A 5,747-nucleotide genomic window follows, 5' to 3' on the forward strand; every position below is an offset into this window, starting at 1 on the left:
GGCCACTTGATCCTCGACAAAGAGGCTGAAAACATCCAATGGAAAAAAGATAGCCTTTTCAACAAATGGTGCTGGTTCAACTGGAGGTCAGCATGCAGAAGAATGCGAATTGATCCATCCTTGTCTCCTTGTACTAAGCTCAAATCCAAATGGATCAAGGACCTCCACATAAAGCCAGACACTCTGAAGCTAATAGAAAAGAAACTGGGGAAGACCCTTGAGGACATCGGTACAGGGAGAAAGTTTCTGAACAGAACACCAATAGCGTATGCTCTAAGAGCAAGAATTGACAAATGGGACCTCATAAGGTTACAGAGTTTCTGTAAGGCAAAGGACACCATCAAGAGGACAGATCGGCAACCAACAAATTGGGAAAAGATCTTCACCAATCCTACATCAGATAGAGGGCTAATATCCAATATATATAAAGAACTCAAGAAGTTAGACTCCAGAAAACCAAACAACCCTATTAAAAAATGGGGTACAGAGTTAAACAAAGAATTCTCACCTGAAGAACTTCGGATGGCAGAGAAGCATCTTAAAAAATGCTCAACTTCATTAGTCATTAGGGAAATGCAAATCAAAACAACCCTAAGATTTCATCTCACACCAGTCAGAATGGCTAAGATTAAAAATTCAGGAGACAGCAGGTGTTGGAGAGGGTGTGGAGAAAGAGGAACACTCCTCCACTGCTGGTGGGGTTGCAAATTGGTACAACCACTCTGGAAATCAGTCTGGCGGTTCCTCCGAAAACTGGGCACCTTACTTCCAGAAGATCCTGCTATAGCACTCCTGGGCATATACCCAGAAGTCTCCCCCCCATGTAATAAGGATACATGTTCTACTATGTTCATAGCAGCCCTATTTGTAATTGCCAGATGCTGGAAAGAACCCAGGTATCCCTCGACAGAAGAGTGGATGCAAAAAATGTGGTATATCTACACAATGGAGTACTATTCAGCCATTAGAAACAATGAATTCATGAAATTCTTAGGCAAATGGATGGAGCTAGAGAATATCATACTAAGTGAGGTAACCCAGACTCAAAAGGTGAATCATGGTATGCACTCACTAATAAGTGGATATTAACCTAGAAAACTGGAATACCCAAAACATAATCCACACATCAACTGAGGTACAAGAAGAAAGGAGGAGTGGCCCCTGGTTCTGGAAAGACTCAGTGAAACAGTATTCAGCAAAACCAGAACGGGGAAGTGGGAAGGGGTGGGTGGGAGGACAGGGGAAGAGAAGGGGGCTTGCGGGACTTTCGGGGAGTGGGGGGGCTAGAAAAGGGGAAATCATTTGAAATGTAAATAAATTATATCGAATAATAAAAAAAATTATAAAAAAAAAAGAATTGACAAATGGAACCTCATAAAACTACAAAATTTCTGTAAGGCAAAGGACACCGTCAGAAGGACAAAATGTCAACCAACAGATTGGGAAAGGATCTTCACCAACCCTAAATCCGACAGAGGGCTAATATCTAATATATACAAAGAACTCAAGAAAGTAGAACCCAGAGAACCAAATAACCCCATTAAAAAGTTGGGTACGGAGCTAAACAAAGAATTTTCACATGAAGAACTTCGGAGAGCTGAGAAACACCTTAAGAAATGTTCAGCATCATTAATCTTTAGGGAAATGCAAATCAAAACAACCCTGAGATTTCACCTCACACCAGTCAGAATGGCTAAGGTCAAAAACTCAGGAGACAGCAGGTATTGGCGAGGATGTGGAGAAAGAGGAACACTCCTCCACTCCTGGTGGGATTGTAAGATGGTGCAACCACTTTGGAAATCAGTCTGGCGGTTCCTCAGAAAACTGGGCATGACACTTCCTGAGGACCCTGTTATACCACTCCTGGGCTTATATCCAGAGGATTCTTCAGCACGCAATAAGGATACATGCTCCACTATGTTCATATCAGGCCTATTTGTAGTACCCAGAAGCTGTAAAGAACCTAGGTGTCCTTCAATGGAGGAATGGATACAAAAAATGTGCTATATTTACACAATGGAGTACTATTCAGCCATTAGAAACAATGAATTCATGAAATTCTTAGACAAATGGATGGGTCTGGAGAACATCATACTAAGTGAGGTAACCCAGTCTCAAAAGATCAATCATGGTATGCACTCACTGATAAGTAGATATTAGCCTAGAAACTTTGAATACCCAGGACATAATCCACAAATTAAATGATGTCCAAAAAGAATGGAGGAGTGGCCCCTGGTTCTGGAAAGACTCAGTGCAAGTGTATAGGGGAATTCCAGAACAGGCAAACATAGGAATGCAACTAACAGAAATCTAGGCAATAAGGCAGCATATGAACCAAACTCTCCAACAACAGCAAGTCCTGCATACCCCAACACACCAGAAAAATAAGATTAGGATTTAAAATCACAGGTCATGATACTGCTAGAGGAACACAAAAAGGACATAAATGAATCTCTTAAAGAAATACAAGGGGATTATGTTTTAGGTATTCTACAGATGGGACTCACTCTGTTATCGCAGGCAGTTTCGTATCCAGCAGTGAAGCACATAATCTGAAACCCATATAACTAATGAGCTCAGACATTGGGCTCAATCCTGAACAGTGAAAAAAATGAGGCAAAGATATATTAAACGGAAATGGTGACACTGTCCATGATTCAAGCATGCAGGAGACTGAGGCTAGAGGTTAAGTCCAGGATCTAGACACCAGTCTAGTCAACACAGTGAGTGTTATTTGAAACACGACTGTACAGAGAAGAAAAAATGTCACCAAACACAGAACATTCTGAGGTGGTTGTAGAGAGCCTTATTGAGGTGCCATGCCACCGGGCAGGAACTTGACATTGACCAATGTGAAGTTCCTCTCCCAGCCTTTGAGTGGAAACTCCTGTGTCAGTCATAATCCCCTCCACCTAGGTTGGAGGGCTCTGACAAAGGTGAAGCCTATTCTTCAAGGACCTGCAGTTTCCTGAGAAACACTAGCCACCTGTGGAACAACTGAACTGATTCTGCTGAGAAGCTTCCAGACTTTTCCCCCTGCCTATATATATTGAGAGTTCTTGATTAAGCTTTGAGAATTTGAATTGCGAAAGAAAGAAAGAAAGAAAGAAAGAAAGAAAGAAAGAAAGAAAGAAAGAAAGAAAGAAAGAAAGAAAGAAAGAAAGAAAGAAAGAAAGAAAGAAAGAAAGAAAGAAAGAAAGAAAAACAGGGGAACATGAATAAGCTAGAAACCCGTATAATGGAAAAACAAAAATCACTTAAAGAAATCCAGGAGAATCAGGCTCAAGAGAGAGAAGCCAATAAAGAAGAAACACAAAAAGAACTTAAAGAAATGCAGGAGAAAGTGAGTCAAATGGCAGAAGTCATAAAAGAGGAAACACAAAAATCTCTTAAAGAATTAAAGGAAAACACAAACAAACAAATGAAGGAATGGAGCAAAACCATCCTGGATCTAAAAACAGAAGTAGAAACAACTAAGAAATCACAAAGCGAGAAAACTTTGGAGGTAGAAAACCTTTGGAAGAAATTAGGGGCCTTTGATGCAAATATCAACAACAGAATACAAGAGATGGAAGAAAGAATCTCAGATGCCAAAGATACCATAGAAACCATGGACACAACAGTCAAACAAAATGCAAAATGCAAAAAGTTTGTATCCCAGAACATCCAGGAAATCCAGGAGACAATGAGAAGGCCAAACCTAAGGATTATAGGTATAGATGAGAGTGAAGATTTAAAACTTAAAGGACCAGGAAATATCTTCAACAAAATTATGGAAGAAAACTTCCCTAACCTAAAGAGACAGATGCCCATGAATATACAAGAAGCCTACAGAACTCCAAACAGACTGGATCAGAACAGAAATACCTCCTGCCACATAATAATCAAATCCCCAAATGTACTAAGCAAAGAAAGAATATTAAAGGCAGTAAGAGATAAAGGGCAAGTAACATATAAAGGAAGACCTATCAGAATCACACCAGACGTCTCACAAGAGACTATGAAAGCTAGAAGATCCTGGGCAGATCTCATACAGACTCTAAGAGAACACAAATGTAAGCCAAGACTACTATATTCAGCAAAACTCTCAATCACCATTCATGGAGAAACCAAGATATTCCATGACAAAACCAAATTTACACAATATCTTTCCACAAACCCAGCCCTACAAAGGATAATAGTGGGAAACCTCCAATACAAGGAGGGAAACTACACCCTGGAAAAAGCAAGATAGTAACCTTCTTTCATCAAACCCGAAAGAAGATAACCACTCAAATATAAAAATAACATCAAAAATGACAGGAAATAATAATCACTATTCCTTAATATCTCTTAACATCAGTGGACTCAGTTCCCCAATAAAAAGACATAGACTAACAGATTGGATAAGGAAACAGGGCCCTACATTTTGCTGCATACAGGAAACGCACCTCAGTGTCAAAAGACAAAAACTACCTTGGAGTAAAAGGCTGGTAGAGAATTTTACAAGCCAATGGTCTCAGGAAATGAGCCGGAGTAGCCATTCTAATATCGGATAAAATTGACTTTCAATCTAAAGTCATCAAAAGAGACACAGAAGGACACTTCTTGCTCGTCAAAGGAAAAATCCACCAAGAAGAACTCTCACTTCTGAACATCTATGCACCAAATGCAAGGGCACCCTCATTCATAAAAGAAACTTTACTAAAGCTCAAAGCACACATTGCACCTAACACAATAATTGTGGGGGACTTCAACACTCCACTCTCCTCAATGGACTGATCAGGAAAACAGAAACTAAACAGGGACACAGTAAAACTAATTGAAGCTTTGGACCAATTGTATTTGACTGATATTTCTAGAACATTTCACCCTAAAGCAAAAGAATATACCTTTTTCCCAGCACCTCATGGTACCTTCTCCACAATCGACCATATAATTGGTCACAAGACAGACCGCGACAAATATCAGAAGATCAAGCTAATCCCATGCCACCTATCGGATCACTATGGAGTAAGAGTGGTTTTCAATAGCAACAAAAACAACAGAAAGCCCACATATACATGGAGGCTGAACAATACTCTACTCAATGATACCTTGGCCTCTGGCTAGGGAATGGTGCATTACATAGTGTGTTCAGTCTTATATCAATTAAAATTTTAGACAATCCTCACAGACACACCCATAGGCCAACCTGATATGGATACTTCTTCAGTAACTTCCTTTCCTCAGGTAATTCTAGATCATGACAAAAGTAAACACCGCAAGCCATATGGGCAAGTGGAAATGTTTCTGGTATGTATTTGAACTTGTAAATTACAGTACTTAGGTCAATTTTGACACTTAGATAATAAAATGTTGATTGGAGAAATGTTTTTCTAACAATGTTATAGATGCTTAAATATGTTGGTTGGAATTTGCAAGAAATCACAAAAAGTAGTTTGGGGGAAATTGAGCCAATTGAATACCAGTCAGTGCTAATAGAAACTGAATATGATAACTCCTATAGATGGCATATTAGGGTTTTTTGTTTGTTTGTTTGTTTGTTTGTTTTTTAAGTAAGAGCTGTCCTGGAAGTTTACATTGTATATCTATCTTAGGAGGCTATAGCAGTAGAATTGAAACTTTGAGGTCAGCCTGAGCCACAATATAAGGTCAAGATAAACTTGAGCAGCAGTAAGAACTTATCTCAGAATAAAACAACAAAATAAAATGAGAGAGAGATACAGAGAGGGGGGGCATAAATGAATTATGGGAACAGTTGCAAT

This window comes from Apodemus sylvaticus, chromosome X (assembly GCF_947179515.1).
Source record: "Apodemus sylvaticus chromosome X, mApoSyl1.1, whole genome shotgun sequence".
Taxonomy (NCBI): Eukaryota; Metazoa; Chordata; class Mammalia; order Rodentia; family Muridae; genus Apodemus; species Apodemus sylvaticus.